Consider the following 24,104-nt stretch of genomic DNA (forward strand, 5'->3'; position numbering starts at 1 on the left):
AATCATAATTATAAAAGGCTGCAGTGTGCTATCACCAGTAGGTATGGGGTAAATGCAAAGGGAACTAACATGCATGATTATAAGAGGCTGCAGTGTGCTGTCACCAGCAGGTATGGGGTAAAATGCTGATGGTAACTAATATGCATGATTATAAAAGGCTGCAGTGTGCTGTCACCAGCAGCTATGGGTAAATGCTGAAGGTAACTAACATGCATGATTATAAAAGGCTGCAGTGTGCTGTGACCAGCATGTATGGGGTAAATGCAAAGGGAACTAATATGCATGATTATAAGAGGCTGCAGTGTGCTGTCACCAGCAGGTATGGGGTAAAATGCTGATGGTAACTAATATGCATGATTATAAAAGGCTGCAGTGTGCTGTCACCAGCAGCTATGGGTAAATGCTGAAGGTAACTAACATGCATGATTATAAAAGGCTGCAGTATGCTGTCACCAGCAGGTATGGGGTAAGTGCTGAAGGTAACTAACATGCATGATTATAAAAGGCTGCAGTCTGCTGTCACCAGCAGGTATGGGGTAAATGCTGAAGGTAACTAACATGCATGATTATAAAAGGCTGCAGTGTGCTGTCACCAGCGGTATGGGGTAAATGCTGAAGGTAACTAACATGCATGATTATAAAAGGCTGCAGTGTGCTGTCACCAGCAGCTATGGAGTAAATGGTGAAGGTAACTGACATGCATGATTATAAAAGGCTGCAGTGTGCAGTCACCAGCAGGTATGGGGTAAAATGGTGATGGTAACTAACATGCATGATTATGAAAAGGCTGCAGTGTGCCGTCACCAGCAGGTATGGGGTAAATGCAAAGGGAACTAACATGCATGATTATAAAAAGCTGCAGTGTGCTGTCACCAGCAGGTATGGGGTAAATGCTGAAGGTAACTGACAATCATAATTATAAAAGGCTGCAGTGTGCTATCACCAGTAGGTATGGGGTAAATGCAAAGGGAACTAACATGCATGATTATAAAAGGCTCCAGTGTGCCCTCACCAGCAGGAATGGGGTAAATGCAAAGGGAACTAACATGCATGATTATAAAAGGCTGCAGTGTGCTGTCACCAGCATGTATGGGGTAAATGCAAAGGGAACTAATATGCATGATTATAAGAGGCTGCAGTGTGCTGTCACCAGCAGGTATGGGGTAAAATGCTGATGGTAACTAATATGCATGATTATAAAAGGCTGCAGTGTGCTGTCACCAGCAGCTATGGGGTAAATGCTGAAGGTAACTAACATGCATGATTATAAAAGGCTGCATTGTGCTGTCACCAGCAGGTATGGGGTAAATGCTGAAGGTAACTAACATGCATGATTATAAAAGGCTGCAGTCTGCTGTCACCAGCAGGTATGGGGTAAATGCTGAAGGTAACTAACATGCATGATTATAAAAGGCTGCAGTGTGCTGTCACCAGCGGTATGGGGTAAATGCTGAAGGTAACTAACATGCATGATTATAAAAGGCTGCAGTGTGCTGTCACCAGCAGCTATGGAGTAAATGGTGAAGGTAACTGACATGCATGATTATAAAAGGCTGCAGTGTGCTGTCACCAGCAGGTATGGGGTAAAATGCTGATGGTAACTAACACGCATGATTATGAAAAGGCTGCAGTGTGCTGTCACCAGCAGGTATGTGGTAAATGCAAAGGGAACTAACATGCATGATTATAAAAGGCTGCAGTGTGCCGTCACCAGCAGGTATGGGGTAAATGCAAAGGGAACTAACATGCATGATTATAAAAAGCTGCAGTGTGCTGTCACCAGCAGGTATGGGGTAAATGCTGAAGGTAACTGACAATCATAATTATAAAAGGCTGCAGTGTGCTATCACCAGTAGGTATGGGGTAAATGCAAAGGGAACTAACATGCATGATTATAAAAGGCTCCAGTGTGCCCTCACCAGCAGGAATGGGGTAAATGCAAAGGGAACTAACATGCATGATTATAAAAGGCTGCAGTGTGCTGTCACCAGCATGTATGGGGTAAATGCAAAGGGAACTAATATGCATGATTATAAGAGGCTGCAGTGTGCTGTCACCAGCAGGTATGGGGTAAAATGCTGATGGTAACTAATATGCATGATTATAAAAGGCTGCAGTGTGCTGTCACCAGCAGCTATGGGGTAAGTGCTGAAGGTAACTAAAATGCATGATTATAAAAGGCTGCAGTGTGCTGTCACCAGCAGGTATGGGGTAAATGCTGAAGGTAACTAACATGCATGATTATAAAAGGCTGCAGTCTGCTGTCACCAGCAGGTATGGGGTAAATGCTGAAGGTAACTAACATGCATGATTATAAAAAGCTGCAGTGTGCTGTCACCAGCAGGTATGGGGTAAATGCTGAAGGTAACTGACAATCATAATTATAAAAGGCTGCAGTGTGCTATCACCAGTAGGTATGGGGTAAATGCAAAGGGAACTAACATGCATGATTATAAAAGGCTGCAGTGTGCCCTCACCAGCAGGAATGGGGTAAATGCAAAGGGAACTAACATGCATGATTATAAAAGGCTGCAGTGTGCTGTCACCAGCATGTATGGGGTAAATGCAAAGGGAACTAATATGCATGATTATAAGAGGCTGCAGTGTGCTGTCACCAGCAGGTATGGGGTAAAATGCTGATGGTAACTAATATGCATGATTATAAAAGGCTGCAGTGTGCTGTCACCAGCAGCTATGGGGTAAATGCTGAAGGTAACTAACATGCATGATTATAAAAGGCTGCAGTCTGCTGTCACCAGCAGGTATGGGGTAAATGCTGAAGGTAACTAACATGCATGATTATAAAAGGCTGCAGTCTGCTGTCACCAGCAGGTATGGGGTAAATGCTGAAGGTAACTAACATGCATGATTATAAAAGGCTGCAGTGTGCTGTCACCAGCGGTATGGGGTAAATGCTGAAGGTAACTGACATGCATGATTATAAAAGGCTGCAGTGTGCTGTCACCAGCAGCTATGGAGTAAATGGTGAAGGTAACTGACATGCATGATTATAAAAGGCTGCAGTGTGCTGTCACCAGCAGGTATGGGGTAAAATGCTGATGGTAACTAACATGCATGATTATGAAAAGGCTGCAGTGTGCTGTCACCAGCAGGTATGTGGTAAATGCAAAGGGAACTAACATGCATGATTATAAAAGGATGCAGGGTGCTGTCACCAGCAGGTATGGGGTAAATGCTGAAGGTAACTGACATGCATGATTATAAAAGGATGTAGTGTGCTGTCACCAGCAAGTATGGGGTAAATACTGTAGGTAACTGACATGCATGATTATAAAAGGCTGCAGTGTGCTGTCACCAGCAGCTATGGCGTAAATGCAAAGGGAACTAACATTCATGATTATAAAAGGCTGCAGTGTGCTGTCACCAGCGGTATGGGGTAAATGCTGAAGGTAACTAACATGCATGATTATAAAAGGCTGCAGGGTGCTGACACCAGCAGGTATGGAGTAAAATGCTGATGGTAACTAACATGCATGATCATGAAAAGGCTGCAGTGTGCTGTCACTAGCAGGTATGGGTAAAATGCTGAAGGTAACTAAAATGCATGATTATAAAAGGATGCAGTGTGCTGTCACCAGCAGGTATGGGGTAAATGCTGAAGGTAACTAACATGCATGATTATGAAAAGGCTGCAGTGTGCTGCCACTAGCAGGTATGGGTAAAATGCTGAAGGTAACTAACGTGCATGGTTAGGAAAGGATGCAGTGTGCTGTCACCAGCAGGTATGGGGGAAATGCTGATGGTAACTAACATGCATGATTATAAAAGGCTAATGTGTGCTGTCACCAGCAGGTATGGGGTAAATGCTGAAGGTAACTAACATGCATGATTATAAAAGGCTGCAGTATGCTGTCACCAGCAGATATGGGCTAAATTCTGAAGGTAACGAACATGCATGATTATAAAAGGCTGCAGGCTGCTGTCACTAGCAGGTATGGGTAAAATGCTGAAGGTAATTAACATGCATGGTTATGAAAGGCTGCAGTGTGCTGTCACCAGCAGGTATGGGGTAAATGCTGAAGGTAACTGACATACATGATTATAAAAGGCTGAAGTGTGCTGACACCAGCAGGTATGGAGTAAAATGCTGATGGTAAGTAACATGCATGATTATGAAAAGGCTGCAGTGTGCTGTCACTAGCAGGTATGGGTAAAATGCTGAAGGTAACTAACATGCATGATTATACAAGGCTGCAGTGTGCTGTCACCAGCGGTATGGGGTAAATGCTGAAGGTAACTAACATGCATGATTATAAAAGGCTGCAGTGTGCTGTCACCAGCGGTATGGGGTAAATGCTGAAGGTAACTAACATGCATGATTATGAAAAGTCTGCAGTGTGCTGTCACTAGCATGCAGTGTGCTGTCACTAGCAGGTATGGGTAAAATGCTGAAGGTAACTAACATGCATGATTATAAAAGGCTGCAGTATGCTGTCACCAGCAGGTATGGGGTAAATGCTGAAGGTAACTGACATGCATGATTATAAAAGGCTGCAGTGTGCAATCACCAGCAGGTATGGGGTAAATACTGAAGGTAACTGACATGCATGATTATAAAAGGCTGCAGTGTGCTGTCACCAGAAGGTATGGGGTAAATGCTGAAGGTAACTGACATGCATAATTATAAAAGGCTGCAGTGTGCTGTCACCGGCAGGAATGGGGTAAATGCTGAAAGTAACTGACATGCATGATTATAAAAGGCTGCAGTGTGCTGTCACCTGCAGGTATGGGGTAACTGCTGATGGTGACTAACATGCATGATTATAAAAGGCTGCAGTGTGCTGTCACCAGCAGGTATGGAGTAAATGCTGAAGGTAACTAACATGCATGATTATAAAAGGCTGCAGTGTGCTGTCACCAGAAGGTATGGGGTAAATGCTGAAGGTAACTAACATGCATGATTATAAAAGGCTGCAGTGTGTGTCACCAGCAGATATGGGCTAAATGCTGAAGGTAACGAACATGCATGATTATAAAAGGCTGCAGACTGCTGTCACCAGCAGGTATGGGGTAAATACTGAAGGTAACTAACATGCATGATTATGAAAAGGCTGCAGTGTGCCGTCACCAGCGGTATGGGGTAAATGCTGAAGGTAACTAACATGCATGATTATAAAAGGCTGCAGGGTGCTGACACCAGCAAGTATGGAGTAAAATGCAGATGGTAACTAACATGCATGATTATGAAAAGACTGCAGTGTGCTGTCACTAGTAGGTATGGGTAAAATGCTGAAGGTAACTAACATGCATGATTATAAAAGGTTTCAGTGTGCTGTCACCAGCAGGTATGGGGTAAAATGCTGATGGTAACTAACATGCATGATTATGAAAAAGCTGCAGTGTGCTGTCACTAGCAGGTATGGGTAAAATGCTGAAGGTAACTAACATGCATGATTATAAAAGGCTGCAGTGTGCTGTCACCAGCAGGTATGGGGTAAATGCAAAGGGAACTAACATGCATGATTATAAAAGGCTGCAGTGTGCTGCCACTAGCAGGTATGGGTAAAATGCTGAAGGTAACTAACGTGCATGGTTAGGAAAGGATGCAGTGTGCTGTCACCAGCAGGTATGGGGGAAATGCTGATGGTAACTAACATGCATGATTATAAAAGGCTAATGTGTGCTGTCACCAGCAGGTATGGGGTAAATGCTGAAGGTAACTAACATGCATGATTATAAAAGGCTGCAGTATGCTGTCACCAGCAGATATGGGCTAAATTCTGAAGGTAACGAACATGCATGATTATAAAAGGCTGCAGGCTGCTGTCACTAGCAGGTATGGGTAAAATGCTGAAGGTAATTAACATGCATGGTTATGAAAGGCTGCAGTGTGCTGTCACCAGCAGGTATGGGGTAAATGCTGAAGGTAACTGACATACATGATTATAAAAGGCTGAAGTGTGCTGACACCAGCAGGTATGGAGTAAAATGCTGATGGTAAGTAACATGCATGATTATGAAAAGGCTGCAGTGTGCTGTCACTAGCAGGTATGGGTAAAATGCTGAAGGTAACTAACATGCATGATTATACAAGGCTGCAGTGTGCTGTCACCAGCGGTATGGGGTAAATGCTGAAGGTAACTAACATGCATGATTATAAAAGGCTGCAGTGTGCTGTCACCAGCGGTATGGGGTAAATGCTGAAGGTAACTAACATGCATGATTATGAAAAGTCTGCAGTGTGCTGTCACTAGCATGCAGTGTGCTGTCACTAGCAGGTATGGGTAAAATGCTGAAGGTAACTAACATGCATGATTATAAAAGGCTGCAGTATGCTGTCACCAGCAGGTATGGGTTAAATGCTGAAGGTAACTGACATGCATGATTATAAAAGGCTGCAGTGTGCAATCACCAGCAGGTATGGGGTAAACACTGAAGGTAACTGACATGCATGATTATAAAAGGCTGCAGTGTGCTGTCACCAGAAGGTATGGGGTAAATGCTGAAGGTAACTGACATGCATAATTATAAAAGGCTGCAGTGTGCTGTCACCGGCAGGAATGGGGTAAATGCTGAAAGTAACTGACATGCATGATTATAAAAGGCTGCAGTGTGCTGTCACCTGCAGGTATGGGGTAACTGCTGATGGTGACTAACATGCATGATTATAAAAGGCTGCAGTGTGCTGTCACCAGCAGGTATGGAGTAAATGCTGAAGGTAACTAACATGCATGATTATAAAAGGCTGCAGTGTGCTGTCACCAGAAGGTATGGGGTAAATGCTGAAGGTAACTAACATGCATGATTATAAAAGGCTGCAGTGTGTGTCACCAGCAGATATGGGCTAAATGCTGAAGGTAATGAACATGCATGATTATAAAAGGCTGCAGACTGCTGTCACCAGCAGGTATGGGGTAAATACTGAAGGTAACTAACATGCATGATTATGAAAAGGCTGCAGTGTGCCGTCACCAGCGGTATGGGGTAAATGCTGAAGGTAACTAACATGCATGATTATAAAAGGCTGCAGGGTGCTGACACCAGCAAGTATGGAGTAAAATGCAGATGGTAACTAACATGCATGATTATGAAAAGGCTGCAGTGTGCTGTCACTAGTAGGTATGGGTAAAATGCTGAAGGTAACTAACATGCATGATTATAAAAGGTTTCAGTGTGCTGTCACCAGCAGGTATGGGGTAAAATGCTGATGGTAACTAACATGCATGATTATGAAAAGGCTGCAGTGTGCTGTCACTAGCAGGTATGGGTAAAATGCTGAAGGTAACTAACATGCATGATTATAAAAGGCTGCAGTGTGCTGTCACCAGCAGGTATGGGGTAAATGCAAAGGGAACTAACATGCATGATTATAAAAGGCTGCAGTGTGCTATCACCAGCAGCTATGGGATATATACAAAGTGAACTAACATGCATGATTATAAAAGGCTGCAGTGTGCTGACACCAGCAGGTATGGAGTAAAATGCTGATAGTAACTAACATGCATGATTATGAAAAGGCTGCAGTGTGCTGTCACTAGCAGGTATGGGTAAAATGCTGAAGGTAACTAACATGCATGATTATTAAAGGCTGCAGTGTGCAGTCACCAGCAGGTATGCGGTAAGTACTGAAGGTAACTGACATGCATGATTATAAAAGGGTGCAGTGTGCTGTCACCGGCAGGAATGGGGTAAATGCTGAAGGTAACTGACATGCATGATTATAAAAGGCTGCAATGTGCTGTCACAAGCATGTATGGGGTAAATGCAAAGGGAACTAATATGCATGATTATAAGAGGCTGCAGTGTGCTGTCACCAGCAGGTATGGGGTAAAATGCTGAAGGTAACTGACATGCATAATTATAAAAGGCTGCAGTGTGCTATCACCAGCAGGTATGCGGTAAATGCAAAGGGAACTAACATGCATGATTATAAAAGGCTGCAGTGTGCTGTCACCAGCAGGTATGGGGTAAATGCAAAGGGAACTAACATGCATGATTATAAAAGGCTGCAGTGTGCTGTCACCAGCAGGTATGGGGTAAATGCTGAAGGTAACTGACAATCATAATTATAAAAGGCCGCAGTGTGCTATCACCAGTAGGTATGGGGTAAATGCAAAGGGAACTAACATGCATGATTATAAAAGGCTGCAGTGTGCCCTCACCAGCAGGTATGGGGTAAATGCAAAGGGAACTAACATGCATGATTATAAAAGGCTGCAGTGTGCTGTCACCAGCATGTATGGGTAAATGCAAAGGGAACTAATATGCATGATTATAAGAGGCTGCAGTGTGCTGTCACCAGCAGGTATGGGGTAAAATGCTGATGGTAACTAATATGCATGATTATAAATGGCTGCAGTGTGCTGTCACCAGCAGCTATGGGGTAAATGCTGAAGGTAACTAACATGCATGATTATAAAAGGCTGCAGTGTGCTGTCACCTGCAGGTATGGGGTAAATGCTGAAGGTAACTAACATGCATGATTATAAAAGGCTGCAGTGTGCTGTCACCAGCAGGTATGGGGTAATGCTGAAGGTGACTAACATGCATGATTATAAAAGGCTGCAGTGTGCTGTCACCTGCAGGTATGGTGTAAATGCTGATAGTAACTAGCATGCATGATTATAAAAGGCTGCAGTGTGCTGTCACCCTCAGGTATGGGGTAAATGCTGAAGGTAACTAACATGCATGATTATAAAAGGCTGCAGTGTGCTATCACCAGCGGGTATGGGGTAATGCTGATGGTGACTAACATGCATGATTATAAAAGGCTGCAGTGTGCTGTCACCAGCAGGCATGTGGTAAATGTTGATGGTAACTAAATGCATGATTATAAAAGGCTGCAGTGTGCTGTCACCAGCAGGTATGGGGTAAATGCTGAAGGTAACTGACATGCATGATTATAAAAGGCTGCAGTGTGCTGTCACCTGCAGGTATGGGGTAAATGCTGAAGGTAACTAACATGCATGATTATAAAAGGCTGCAGTGTGCTGTCACCAGCAGGTATGGGGTAATGCTGAAGGTGACTAACATGCATGATTATAAAAGGCTGCAGTGTGCTGTCACCTGCAGGTATGGTGTAAATGCTGATAGTAACTAGCATGCATGATTATAAAAGGCTGCAGTGTGCTGTCACCCTCAGGTATGGGGTAAATGCTGAAGGTAACTAACATGCATGATTATAAAAGGCTGCAGTGTGCTATCACCAGCGGGTATGGGGTAATGCTGAAGGTGACTAACATGCATGATTATAAAAGGCTGCAGTGTGCTGTCACCTGCAGGTATGGTGTAAATGCTGATAGTAACTAGCATGCATGATTATAAAAGGCTGCAGTGTGCTGTTGCCTGCAAATGAAGATACAATTCTGAAAGTAACTAAGAGGTAGGATTCTAGAAGAGTGGTTGAATCTGCAACTATGGGGTCAATACTAAAGGTAGCTAAGAGACAGCGTTCTAGTAAGTTGCCGGTTGCTGTCTAATGCAACTGCAGAGTCAATGTTTACGGTAGCTAATAAAATAAATTATCCTTGTATATTGCAGGGTGCTGTCACCTGCAACTGTGGCGTCAAGGCAAAAGGTCACTAAGACAAAATTCTACTTGGCTGCAGCATGTGGTCACTTGCCACTTAGAGGTGAATGGTGAAGTTAACTGAGAGACATCATTTTAGTAGGCTCCATGTTGCTGTTGTCTGCAACTACAGGATACATGTTGAAGGTTACTAAGAGACATTCTTTCTGCAGATGCAGGTGACAGCAACCTACACGTGCAAATGCTGAGAAAATTGTGAAAGTAATTTAAAGATAATATTCTAGAAGGGTTCTGTTGCCTGCAACTTTGGGGTCCACGCTGAAGGTAAGTAAGAGACATGATTTTAATAGGCTGCAGGGTATTGCCACCTTCACTAGGCAGTCAATGTTGACGGTAACTAAGAGGCATATTTCTAATAGGCTGCAAGGTGCCTGTGGTATATGCTGAAGGTAACTGCAGCATGGGTCTAGTAGGCTGCACGGTGCGATCACTTTCAACTTGGGTCACTGCTCAAGTTCACTAAGACAAGATTCTACTTGGCTGCATGGTGCTGTCATCTGAAACAGATGGTACCCAAGACATCATTTCAGTAGTCTGCAGGGTGCTGTCACCTGATCTGCGGGGAAGATGCTGAAGGTAACTAAGAGAAGTGATTGTAGCGGGGTGCTGTTGTGGGCAACTGTGAGGCCAATGCTCAAGCTAACTAAGAGGCATGATTCTAGTAGGCTGCGGGGTGCTTTGTCCTGCAACTGTTGGGTCAATGCTGATGGTAACTAAGAGGCATGCTTCCAGTAGGCTGCAGGGTGCTGTTGCCTGCAACTGTGGGGCCAATGCTGAAGCTAAGAGGCATGCTTCCAGTAGGCTGCAGGGTGCTGTTGCCTGCAACTGTAGGGCCAATGCTGATGCTAGCCAAGACATGATTTTAGTAGGCTGCAGGGTGATGTGATCTGCCACTCGGGGGTAAATGCCGCAGGTAACTAAGAGTCATTATTCTATTTTATTGCAGGTTGCTGTGGCCTGCAAATACAAGGTCAATGCTAGACAGATACTGTGCATTCACTAGCTAGGTGGATACTGTGCAGTCTCTAGCTACGCGGACACTGGTCAGTCACTAGCTAGGTAGACCTTGAGCAGCCACTAACTATGTAGACCCTGAACAGTCACTAGCTAGGCAGATACTGTGCATTCACTAGTTAGGCAGACCCTGAAAAGTCACTATCTAGGCAGACCCTGACCAGTCACTAGGTAGGCAGACCCTGAGCAGTCACTAGCTAGGCAGACCCTGAGCAGTCACAAGCTAGGCAGACCCTGATCAGTCACTAGCTAGGCAGACCCTGGGCAGTTACAAGCTAGGCAGACCCTGGGCAGTCACAAGCTAGGCAGACCCTGAGCAGTCACTAGCTAGGCAGACCCTCAGCAGTCACTAGCTAGGTAGACCCTGAGCAGTCACTAGCTAGGCAGACCCTGAGCAGTCACAAGCTAGGCAGACCCTGATCAGTCACTAGCTAGGCAGACTCTGATCAGTCACTAGCTAGGCAGACTCTGATCAGTCACTAGCTAGGCAGACCCTGAGCAGTCACAAGCTAGGCAGACCCTGAGCAGTCACTAGCTAGGCAGATACTGTGCATTCACTAGCTAGGCCAACCCTCAGCAGTCACTAGCTAGGCAGACACTGAGCAGTCACTAGCTAGGCAGACACTGAGCAGTCACTAGCTAGGCAGACCCTGAGTAGTCACTAGCTAGTCAGACACTGAGCAGTCACTAGCTAGGCAGACCCTGAGCAGTCACTAGCTAGGCAGCCACTGAGCAGTCACTAGTTAGGCAGACCCTGATCAATCACTAGCTAGGCAGACCCTGAACAGTCACTATCTAGGCAGACCCTGAACAGTCACTAGGTAGGCAGACCCTGAGCAGTCACTAGCTAGGCAGACCCTGAGCAGTCACAAGCTAGGCAGACCCTGATCAGTCACTAGCTAGGCAGACCCTGAGCAGTCACAAGCTAGGCAGACCCTGATCAGTCACTAGCTAGGCAGACCCTGAGCAGTCACTAGCTAGGCAGATACTGTGCATTCACTAGCTAGGCAGATACTGTGCATTCACTACCTAGGCCGACCCTCAGCTGTCACTAGCTAGGCAGACACTGAGCAGTCACTAGCTAGGCAGACCCTGAGCAGTCACAAGCTAGGCAGACCCTGAGCAGTCACAAGCTAGGCAGACCCTGAGCAGTCACTAGCTAGGCAGATACTGTGCATTCACTAGCTAGGCAGATACTGTGCATTCACTAGCTAGGCCGACCCTCAGCAGTCACTAGCTAGGCGGACACTGAGCAGTCACTAGCTAGGCAGACCCTGAGCAGTCACTAGCTAGGCAGACACTGAGCAGTCACTAGCTAGGCAGACCCTGATCAGTCACTAGCTAGGCAGACCCTGGCCAGTCACAAGCTAGGCAGACCCTGAGCAGTCACTAGCTAGGCAGACCCTGAGCAGTCACTAGCTAGGCAGATACTGTGCATTCACTAGCTAGGCCGACCCTCAGCAGTCACTAGCTAGGCAGACTCTGAGCAGTCACTAGCTAGGCAGACCCTGAACAGTCACTAGCTAGGCACACCCTGATCAGTCACTAGCTAGGCAGACACTGAGCAGTCACTAGCTAGGCAGACCCTGAACAGTCACTAGCTAGGCAGACACTGAGCAGTCACTAGCTAGGCACACCCTGATCAGTCACTAGGTAGGCAGACCCTGAGCAGTCACTAGCTAGGCAGACCCTGAGCAGTCACAGGCTAGGCAGACCCTGATCAGTCACTAGCTAGGCAGACCCTGATCAGTCACTAGCTAGGCAGACCCTGGGCAGTCACAAGCTAGGCAGACCCTGGGCAGTCACAAGCTAGGCAGACCCTGAGCAGTCACTAGCTAGGCAGATACTGTGCATTCACTAGCTAGGTAGATACTGTGCATTCACCAGCTAGGCTGACCCTCAGCAGTCACTAGCTAGGCAGACCTTGAGCAATCACTAGCTAGGCAGACACTGAGCAGTCACTAGCTAGGCAGACCCTGAGCAGTCACTAGCTAGGCAGACACTGAGCAGTCACTAGCTAGGCAGACCCTGATCAGTCACTAGCTAGGCAGACCCTGGGCAGTCACAAGCTAGGCAGACCCTGAGCAGTCACTAGCTAGGCAGACCCTGAGCAGTGTCTAGCTAGGCAGATACTGTGCATTCACTAGCTAGGCCGACCCACAGCAGTCATTAGCTAGGCAGACCCTGAGCAATCACTAGCTAGGCAGACCCTGAACAGTCACTAGCTAGGCAGACACTGAGCAGTCACTAGCTAGGCAGTCCCTGAGCAGTCACTAGCTAGGCAGACCCTGAGCAGTCACTAGCTAGGCAGACCCTGAGCAGTCACTAGCTAGGCAGACCCTGAGCAGTCTTTTGCTAAGCAGACCCTGAGCAGTCACTAGCTAGGCAGACCCTGATCAATCACTAGCTAGGCAGACCCTGAGCAGTCACTAGCTAGGCAGACCCTGAGCAGTCACTAGCTAGGCAGACCCTGAGCAGTCACTAGCTAGGCAGATACTGTGCATTCACTAGCTAGGCAGACCCTGAGCAATCACTATCTAGGCAGACCCTGATCAGTCACTAGGTAGGCCGACCCTCAGCAGTCACTAGCTAGGCAGACCCTGAGCAATCACTATCTAGGCAGACCCTGAGCAGTCACTAGCTAGGCAGACCCTGATCAGTCACTAGCAAGGCAGACCCTGAGCAGTCCTTTGCTAAGCAGACCCTGAGCAGTCACTAGCTGGGCAGACCCTGATCAGTCACTAGCTAGGCAGACCCTGAGCAGTCATAAGCTATGCAGACCCTGATCAGTCATTAGCTAGGCAGACCCTGGGCAGTCACAAGCTAGGCAGATCCTGATCAGTCACTAGCTAGGCAGACCCTGATCAGTCATTAGCTAGGCAGACCCTGAGCAGTCACAAGCTAGGCAGGCCCTGAGCAATCACTAGCTAAGCAGACCCTGATCAGTCACTAGCTAGGCAGACCCTGAGCAGTCACTAGTTAGGCAGACCCTGATAAGTCACTAGCTAGGCAGACCCTGAGCAGTCACCAGCTAGGCAGACCCTGAGCAGTCACTAGCTAGGCAGATACTGTGCATTCACTAGCTAGGCCAACCCTCAGCAGTCACTAGCTAGGCAGACCCTGAGCGATCACTTGCTAGGCAGACACTGAGCAGTCACTAGCTGGGCAGACCCTGATCAGTCAATAGCTAGGCAGACCCTGATCAGTCACTAGCTAGGCAGACACTTAGCAGTCACAAGCTAGGCAGACCCTGATCATTCACTAGCTAGGCAGACTCTGATCAGTCACTAGCTAGGCAGACCCTGATCGGTCACTAGCTAGGCAGGCCCTGAGCAGTCACAAGCTAGGCAGACCCTGAGCAGTCACTAGCTAGGAAGACCCTGATCAGTCACTAGCTAGGCAGACACTGAGCAGTCACTAGTTAGGCAGACACTAAGCAGTTTCTAGTTAGACAGACCCTGAGCAGTCACTAGCCAGGCTGACCCTGAGCAGTCACTAGCTAGGCAGACCCTGATCAGTCACTAGCTAGGCAGACACTGAGCAGTCACTAGTTAGGCAGACACTAAGCAGTTTCTAGTTAGGCAGACCCTGATCAGTCACTAGCTAGGCAGACCCTGAGCAGTCACTAGCTAGGCAGACCCTGATCAGTCACTAGCCAGGCTGACCCTGAGCAGTCACTAGCCAGGCAGACCCTGATCAGTCACTAGCTAGGCAGACACTGAGCAGTCACTAGTTAGGCAGACACTAAGCAGTTTCTAGTTAGACAGACCCTGAGCAGTCACTAGATAGGCAGACACTGAGCAGTCACTAACTAGGCAGACCCTGAGCAATCACTAGCTAGGCAGACACTGAGCAGTCACTAGTTAGGCAGACCCTGATCAGTCAATAGCTAGGCAGACACTGAGCAGTCACTAGCTAGGCAGACCCTGAGCAGTCACTAGCTAGGCAGACCATGATCAGTCACTAGCTAGGCAGACCCTGAGCAGTCACAAGCTAGGCAGACCCTGAGCAGTCACTAGCTAGGCAGACACCAAGCAGTTACTTGTTAGACAGACCCTGAGCAGTCAATAGCTAGTGATCAGGGACAAATTGAGGAGGATTTATGGAGAGATGGAAATGTCACATGGCACAGCTCCCTATTACATGAGTCTTGAAAGAGAAAACCGATACGAGGGTTCAGGCGGTGGAATGACACACATGCTTAAGCACAATATTATTAAGCATACAAGAGTGTGACATATATATGCACCCTTGCTTTGCATAAATTAGCTGTTTACAATGTTTTGGGTATTTCGGTACTTGTTGAATTCTATTTCTAAATAAACGTAATACAAGGTATGCAATTCTTGACAGTACAATCTTGCTCTATAAACCGCCTGCAATTTAGAATCGAGTTTTACAATGCAAATTACATATATTTGTTTGTTTGTTTATTTATTTATATGGCGCACCGGACCAGAAGGTATGAGGGCGCAAGCATTACAGGTATATTCTCAGCTTAGTTACAGTTCAGTACATTATTTACATTATTACACATTGTTATCCAAGGGCACAGTGAGTAAATGCATTTACAGAGACAGAGTAGAATTACGACAGAGTTCCAGGTTGAGAAATGTTTGTAGTAGTTACAGGGTGTCGGTTATTGGTCTTTGTTCTTAAGCCACTGGATATAGTTACGCCTAAATTGGTGGTAGGTTTGTGGTGCTCTGACGGAGGGTGGTAGTGTGTTCCATTGTTGGGCTGCTTTCACCTGGAAGCTATTGCCGCCCATTTTCGCTCGCTTGAATCTGGCAACAGCGAGCAGGTTAGCATTGCTGTTTCTAGTGTGTCTGTTGGGCGTGTATCTGGTTATTCTGTCTGTTAGATAACGGGGAGCTGCGTTGTAAAGGCATTTGTGGGTAAGGGAGGCTACCTTAAGCAGGATTTTGTCAGAAGTAGTGAGCCAGTTGTGGGTTCTTCAAGTATTCGAGATGTGTTCTCTTTTAGGGAAGCTAAGCGCATCTCTGAGGGCATTGTTATGTAGGATCTGGATTTTATTGGTAATCTGTTTGTTAGTACCTACATAGAGGGAGTTACAATAGTCCAGTTTTGATAGTATGAGTGCTCTGGCTAGAGTAATGCAGCTTTGGGTGGAGAGGAAGGGTTTGGCTGAGCGTATAAGCTTGCATGTGTGGGCTGTGGTGGATGCCATGGAGCTGACCTGTTTATGGAAGGAGAGGGTGGAATCGAGGTAGATGCCAAGGGTTTTCACTTCTTTAGCTACCTTTATAGGGTTGCCGTCTATGGTGAAGCTGCAGTAGTTGATGTCCAATTTGTTTAAGTTTGTGGCTAATCCCAGGATGATGAGTTCGGTCTTGTCATCATTCAGGCATAGACTATGGGAGGCCATCCATGCCTGGATGATGAGGTACACCTTGTTCACCAAGGCCAATTCCGTGTTGTGATCTCCCTTCAACGGGATGAGGATTTGGGTATCATCAGCACAGTTAGTGTAGGTGATACCCAAACCGTCGAGATCATCAAACAGGGGCTTAGTGAACACATTGTACAGTGTGGGGGAGACACATGACCCCTGAGGGACCCCACATGTGATGGGAATGGGGTCAGCGGAGGCCGTGGTGGAGAAGAGACGCTTGGATCTGTTGCTCAGGAATGATGTGATCCAGCCAATAGCTTCTTGGGAAAAGTGGGCAGACGATGGCTACATAGGATTTTGTGATCAACAAGATCGAAAGCTGACGAGAGGTCTAAGAGGAGTAATAAGGCAGTTTTCCCATTATCTCTCATAGTATCGATTTGGGCCTTGAGGTCGATGAGTGCGGTTTCTGTGCCGTGTTGGGGTCTAAATCCTGATTGCCGGACTCCTAGGAGGTCGTTTTGTTCAAGGAATTTTTTTATTTGTAGGTAGGATGTTTTGTCGAGGATTTTTAGTAGAAAGGGGACGGTGGTGATGGGTCGGTAGTCGGTGGGTACGGCTGGGTCGAGTGTGGGTTTTTTTAGTAGGGGGAGGACCCAGGATTCTTTGAGGTTGTTGGGGATAGTACCTGAAGAGAAGGAGGCGTTGATGAGTTTGGCAATGAACGGGGATAGGTCTCTGGCTGCGTCTTTGATGATTTGAGGTGGGCATAGGTCGCCTTGGCAGTTAGATGGTTTCAGGCCGAGTATGATTTTTTCCACTTCTAGCGTGGAAACTTTGGAGAAGCTGAAGCGAGTGAGGGGGTTGGGGGGAGGGTGTTGAGGGATGGTGCGTGGGGGGGTGTTGATGGGTTTTGGATTGGATAAAGTCTCTTTCTTGTTGTTAATTTTGATTTGAAGGCCTGCAACTTTATTGGACAGGGCATTTTGGATGCTGGAGCACCATTGTTTTTCTTTCTTGCAGGTGTCTGGGGCCGGGATGGGTGTCTCTAGCTATTTTAATATGGTGAACAATTCTTTAGTGCTGGATTTGGCATGCAGTATTCTCAGGTTGTAAGATTCTTGTTTGGCGAGGAGGATTTATTTTTTATAGGTGGAATCTATTTTGTTGAGGATCAGCTTGTTGCTGTCTGTGGGAGCTTGTCTCCAAATGTGTTCCTTTTTGTGTTTCTCTAATCTGAGGGCTTTTAGGTGGGGCGCAAACCAAGTATTCAGGTGTTTTATCGGCTTGGGTTTTCTCAGCTTTAGTGGTGCGATGGCACCTAGGGCTAGGCGCATGCTATTGTTGTAACTTTCAACCAAGAGGTGGGGGTTGGAGTTGGCAGGGAGTTGGTTCAGTGTAGGTAGAATGAGAGGGATGAGTTTTTCCACAGTTATATTTTTCTTGCTTCTAGTCGGGATGGCTGAGGCTAGGGAGATGTTAGCGATTGGGCTGGCCGCTTCGAGTGTGAAGAAGAGGAGGTGGTGGTCAGACCAGGGTTGCGGGGTGATGGAGATCGCGCAGTTGTGGTCAGCTATCCAGTCAAGAGTTCACCCTTTGTTACGAGTGGGGGTGGACACTCTTTGGGTGAAACCTAGTTCTGATAGTGAGTTATTAATGGCGGACGCTTGGGCGTCTTTAGAGTCATTGTAGCCAAGGTTAAAGTCTCCTAAGAGGAGTCATTGGGAGGTATTCTTTAGGTTGTTGGAGAGGATGGAGTTAAGGTCTTTCTCGAAGGAGCCTAGGGGTCCTGGGGGTCTGTATAGAAGGTGGATGGTGATGGTTTGGGAGTTAGTAGTGGGAAGTTTGGCTGTGAGCAATTCACAAGATGAGTAGTGATCGGTGGTGTCGGGTTTAAGGTTGAGGTGGGTGTTGGTGATTATAGCCAGGCCACCGCCTCTGGAGTCAGTTCTGTCTGCTCAGAGGATGGAGAAATTCTCAGGGATGGCTAACGCAAGGGCTGGGCCAGCTGCTGCATGAAGCCAGGTCTCAGAGATGGCTAAGAAGTCTAGTTCTTCCATTAGGATGAGGTCTGCTATGTCTATCCCGTGGGCTACTACAGATCTTGCATTGATTACGGCCCCTCTTATGGGTGTAGTTGTGTAGTGGTAGGTTTGCTCGTAGTAGGTGTAGAGATTGAAGATCGAGTCTTATGTTTGGTTATAGTATTGGTTTGGCTGGGCTTGGGTGGGTTTGTGCATTTGTTGGAGGGGATAGCCAGGATGTGAGTCTGGGGACAGTTTGATAGTTTGGTAAGGGTAGTACCCTGGCTCTGGGCTCATATATTTTGGGGAGTCTGGCACGTAGTTTAGAATTTCTAGCGGCGAGGTTGCACAGTGTAGAGAGGTACATGGTGAGTGGAGGGGTGGTAACTATGCTCGTCGGGCACGGGGGGGGCTGAGATGACTAGATGCATGCATAAGGTGGAGGATGACTCTCAGCAGTACTGAATATATACCCGGTAGGTACATTTTGGTGGGAGGAGGTGCGAGCAGTGGGCAAGTGTCTGGTGTCAGCTGGTTCCTAAGTTGTTAGGTTCCTAGGAGCTGGGCAGTGGACTTCCGAATCACAAGGGCGTGATGAATCACCTTGGATTGCATGTATTAGGTGTGGTGGGCTTCAGATGAGTGTGAGAGTCATAAGGTATCTAATGTCCCAATGGTTTGTGCTGACTAAGTGGGGAGGAGGATCACCTAGATTCAAAGTCAAAGTAGACAGCTAATACACATTAGATTGCATTGACTAAGGGGGGCAGAGGTTCACTTAGATTCAAAGTCAAAATAGACAGCTAATACACATTAGATTGCATTGACTAAGGGGGGGGGGGCGGAGGGTCACCCGCAATTGCAAAGCTATTTCTACTTTCAAAGACATATTGGACATGTTACTACAGTAGCCTTACAGGAGAATTTCAACGTAAAACACACCCTCCCAATGGCTACTTAACAATGCTCAGATAATAGTGAAGCAAAACATACCTGCATTTCTGCTTGCTGATAGTGTCTCAGAGCTCCCAGAAGCAGCCGCTAGCTGGCATGTTGGCACTATGCAAGCCACCTACACAAAGAACCAACCATCATGTTAGTGGTGTGTACAGACTGCAAGCGGACATCTTGATCTGCCTCCTCTCCAACACTGCGCTAAATAAATCGTGCTTTGCCAGTGAAAGAGTCCCCACAGCGCCTTCATATGCTTAGTATGCCAATTAATATGCCAATTAATATACAAAATAATCCTATTACTAAATTATACATCCAGCCATCTCATTTCATCTTAAAAGGAACTAGTTTACGAGTAATTGACCACCCCACTGCACCTTTCTCAATTAAGGAATTATTTTCAAAGGTGACCATTTCGTTCCCACCAATAATTAGTTGAGGCCCACCCCTCTAATAACTTTTATAAACATGGCACCCAGGGCCAGTGGGAGTCACTCTCTCTAATGCTGAATAAAGCCTCCACTAATCTTCTTCTAGTCTTTCTTCCCTCTCTCTTCACTAGCCCTATGACGTCATTGCCCTCCTCCCTGATTCTTTTCCCTTCACCTTAACTTCTTTGTCTCCAGCATCTCTGGTCTCTGTTACTTGGTCACCTTCCTCCCTTGTCTTCATGTTGGCTTGGAACTCTCCTCCCCTCCCCGCCCCGTCCTCAGTCTGCGTCTTTGCATCAGTCCACCTGCATTTCTGACTCTTTTCTTTCCTTTCAGCTACCCCTAATAGGAAACCAACCTTTCTCCTGTTGGCCTTTGAGGAACCCTAGCCTTTTGTTGTCCTTCCTTCTGTCTTGTTTCAATATCTCTCATATTCCTCTATTCCTGATGTCCCCCTATGCCTTTCCTATCCCCTCCCCTCTCTTCAGAGAATCCTTCCCTAATGCTCAGTTCTCTTGCAGATCATGTGATTTTGTGCAGGTATGGTTGGTTATATATAAACTGATGACTGCCACGGTCGCATGGAAAAAGGAATATGTTCAGCAAATGACAGAAAAATTAGTCCTCACCACTCCTCAATCTGAAGTAGCTGCGGGTCCCACCTAGCCCAGCAGCTCATAGAGGATGCAAAGGAATCAAGAAATTAGGAGGGGCGGGAGCACACGCGCCGTCTCCCAGAAGTGTTTGTAGATCTGACTAGTTTTGTTTTCTGTCCTTCCATATAGAGCACTGGGAGGCTTGATGTGCTGGCCTGATTTGTTACTATTTTTTTTATTTTTTTTTTATTTGTATTTAATCAAAATTAGATTTTTACAAAAGAAGAAAACTTTCTTTGTTATCAACTGAAGAGAAAAAAAAAAGAAAGTCTACCGTTTCCTGTGTACACTGGTGCGCTCATACCGCTGGTTGATTGAGGGTTTCGATTGCTGATTTGTTCCTATAGTTTGACTCAACTGCTGGGATTTGTGGGTGTGATGTTGGATCACAACATCCACAGTTCCTGCTGGCCTTGGATAGTGACGGTGGCCTCGGGCCTGGTAAGTTTCTTGGTGCCCCTTGGGATCCAACTGGGTGGAGCACTAATATGCCCAGGGCGTGTGGGTGGCCGCAGATTGCTTCCTAATCCTGCAGGGGTGAGGAGTGGGGATTGAGTTGCCCCAGAGGGTATTGGCTCTCGAAACTGAGGCCGTGCTCGTCCATGAAGCTCGACGGAACGCGCCACAGTAAGAGGTGAACATTCACAGCCAGGAACTACATCACCATCTACCCCCATGACTTATAATGGTGATACCAAATCGTGCAAGATCCCAGGGAGTAATCCACGTGATGCCTGACATGTGCTGCTTCAGTGGCAGGGATTCGAAGCACAAAACATAAATACACCAGGGACCTACTGTTTAGAGCCTTCGATTAAACAGGAGGCATAATAATGACCTTCTCCATGGATTCTATCAGCCTAGCAACTGCTAACTGCTACTTCTACTGCGAACCGTGTATGTTGCTATCATCATGTGACGTAGGCAGGAACTAACCCGGACCTCTAGACGCTACAGCCCAGCACTTCACCCATGTGCCACAAGAGCTGATTCTCAAGGATTTCTACAGAGAGTAAACAGCCCAGTTCATCTGATGGTAATATAAGCACTGAAAGGTTGTAAAGGTCATGAATCTGACATCTATCGCACTTAACTGAACTTCACCCATGTGCCACAAGAGCTGCTTCTCAAGAATTTGTACGGAGAGTAAACAGCCCAGTTAATCTGATGGTAACATAAGCAGTGAAAGGTTGTAAAGGTCATGAGTCTGACATCTACTGCACTTCACCTGAATGGCAGCTGTCTCAAACTACATCTTTCTAAGTGCCTGTTGAACTGAATACCTAATGACTAGTAGCACACAAGCAATAGACTGCATGCACAGCACTGCATTACCCAACACAAGGCATCACATTGCAGCATCTTGGGACAGGTTGTGAACTCCCCCCGCCCTCCCAGATGTGAAGGTGAGGGGCAATAAGGTAAGAAAGGATTCTGTTGGGAGGGAATCATTTACATGAGTAGGATGTGTGATGAATCACATGTTCTTTATGTCATTCTAGGTTCTGATTAACATGTTTGCTTCTGCCTCTGGCTTTCAATACATTAGCCAGCATGGGCTGCCAGGAAAGGCCAGGCAGCCAGAAGAGCCTTGAGGACCACCTCCATGGATGGTCTGTCTTGTTTAGATATTAGGACATTAGGTCCTTGCCCCCCTAGTCCCTTCTCTAGCTTTTTCATGCACACTGGATATGCTGACCCTTACCAGGCGAATATGTACAAAACTAACACAAGTGTCATCTTCAATACATCAACTAATTGTGTGCGAAATGTTCAGCGGTTACAGCCATCCCTACCCAATGGCGGGATTCATTCTGACGAATACGGTATCAATAAAATGGAAGTCAGTGAAAGTGCAGGGCCTGTCTAATCTCGCTAAGAGAACACAAGGTCTATGTGTCTCTAAAGAGCAGTGCATACATTATTACAATATAAGTAACATCTGCCTGATAGTGTGTTTCCAGACCCTACCCGGTTACCGACCTGGAAACGAGACTCTACAAGGGCCACTATAGATTACATATTTGTATCTACAACCTTATTACCGGTTTTGACGGCATTTGAAGTAATTGAAACGCCAGCCAGCGACCACAACCTCCTCTGTGCAACATGGCCTAGAAAAAGGGCTGAAGACCTAAGGAGGCATCCTCAATTGTGCATCAACAACCAGCGCTCGAGATTGAAGATATCAGTAGCAGCGATCTGTGACCTTAGGTCAAAGTACAATACCCAGTCACATTTGGCCCCCGAAAAACAGATAGACTGCCTCCCATTGTTATTGATATATAGTCATCAAACTGGAAAAGGTGCTCCTAAAAGAACACACATACATATGTACGATCCAAAATTGGTGACTAAAAGAAAAGAAATGCAAAAGTTGAAGCGACAAGCAACCAAACTAGGGACCCTCCCCGCAATTAAGGCGGCAAACGAAGGTCATCGCTTATACAAAGCCTGGGTCCATAACCATCGGGCGGCTTTATACCAACAAGACGCTGAAAATATCATAAAAGCAATAACAGCTAATAACAGCCGAGAGTTCTGGTCCCTCCTAAAAACGGCCACTTCCCTACCAGAGCCAGTGTTTATTTCAAATATTGGAGAGGGCACCTGGGTGGACTTTTTTCAGACCTTATTTGAGAAGACACAAACCTGGCCAAGATCAACTAATGAGGTTGACACCACAGCCTGGAGATGCCTGGACGATGAAAAAGAAATAACAAGACAAATAATTAAACTGAAAAATTCAAGAGCCTCTGGCCCAGATGGCATAACTAACATAGATCTCAAGGCCTTTACATCAGAATGGGGAAGATTCTTGAGCGAAATCAATTCCGCCATCATGGAAATCTTCAATAGTTGTACCTGTCTACAAAAAGGGGAACAAAGCTGACCCGATAAATTATAGACCAATAGCTTTATTAGACGGTATAGGGAAGGTCTTCGGTTCGCTGCTCCTGGAGGAATTTAATTTATGGGCAAAAATCGTGCCATACAGGGACTATCTTCAAACAGGCTTAAAAAAAAACCTGAGAACCTCGGCCAACATCTTGTTTTTAAGTGCTCTGAAGGGTAGAGTTCTGGACGGAGGTCCTCGACTCTTTGTAATCTCCATTGACCTCACCCAGGCTTTCATTCGTGTTGATCGTGTCCTCTTATGGGCTAAGCTTGAAGCCTGGGCCTGTCCGCAATCTTTTCTGGACCCAATAAAGGCCCTGTACACAGATACCAGCATGAAAGTGAAGCTTACTCATCAAGGGCTACTCTCAAAAGCCATTCCAACAGCCAGAGGAGTTAAGCAGGGGTGTCCCATGGCACCAGCGCTTTTTCTGGCCTTTCTAGGTGACCTACAAGAAGCAAACTTAACAGTCCGATGCTTCCCCCCAAAATGGGGAGTGCCCATATAAATAGATTGCTGTACGCTGACGATCTAATATTACTGGACCATACACCTATCGGGCTGCAGCGCCAGCTGAGCAGCATTGAGGAATACATGAGGGTAAACAACCTGGAGATAAATGAAAAGAAAACCAAATTCATGACTATTTCGACCAGCATTAAAAAAACTGAAAAGGTAGCATTACACCTGGCAAACGAATCAATCGAAAAGGTGTCTGAATTCAGATACCTGGGAGTGATCCTGGATAGCTCGAGACATGAAAAGGCGATGCAGAATCACTTAAAATAAACTGATTGGGCAAGGCAAGGCCATTAATAGGAAATTTGGTAGATTCTCGCTGCTACCAGTGTTAGAGTTTTACAAAAAAAAGGCTGTTCCATCACTTACATATGGGGCGGACGCAATGCCAACTCTACCGGTCACATTGAAGTGGGAGAATGGAAGAACAGGCTCCCGCCCTTCCCCTCTCGCGCTTGGCCTAGAGGATCACGGCCTAGACACCCGCCACGAGAGGAGTTTGCCTATCTACCAGACGACCAAATACCCTGGTACAGGAACATACGGATGTGCCCACCTACCTGCCCAGCAGCCCGCCCTGCCCATGCCGACACCTGCGGCATGGATCAACTCGACTAAACCTACACGTCGTTAGAGATGCCATGACGACCTAGCCAACGGTCAGCACACCTGTGCAAACATGCACACCGGACACTCCCACA

At 46.5% G+C, this 24,104-nt stretch overlaps 1 protein-coding gene across 3 annotated transcripts in view; it reads right to left on the reverse strand.

Moving 5' to 3' along the window:
* Nucleotides 1–24,104, reverse strand: part of LOC138468402 (uncharacterized) — a 209,976-nt gene that overhangs the window by 167,842 nt on the left and 18,030 nt on the right. For all 3 annotated transcript variants that reach the window (XM_069608956.1, XM_069608954.1, XM_069608955.1), the window contains exon 2: nt 18,938–19,016. The gene's annotated coding sequence lies outside the window, so the exon portion shown is untranslated. The remainder of the gene's footprint in view (nt 1–18,937; nt 19,017–24,104) is intronic.

The sequence above is a fragment of the Ambystoma mexicanum genome, chromosome 4q (assembly GCF_040938575.1).
Source record: "Ambystoma mexicanum isolate Mex_15411 chromosome 4q, UKY_AmexF1_1, whole genome shotgun sequence".
Taxonomy (NCBI): Eukaryota; Metazoa; Chordata; class Amphibia; order Caudata; family Ambystomatidae; genus Ambystoma; species Ambystoma mexicanum.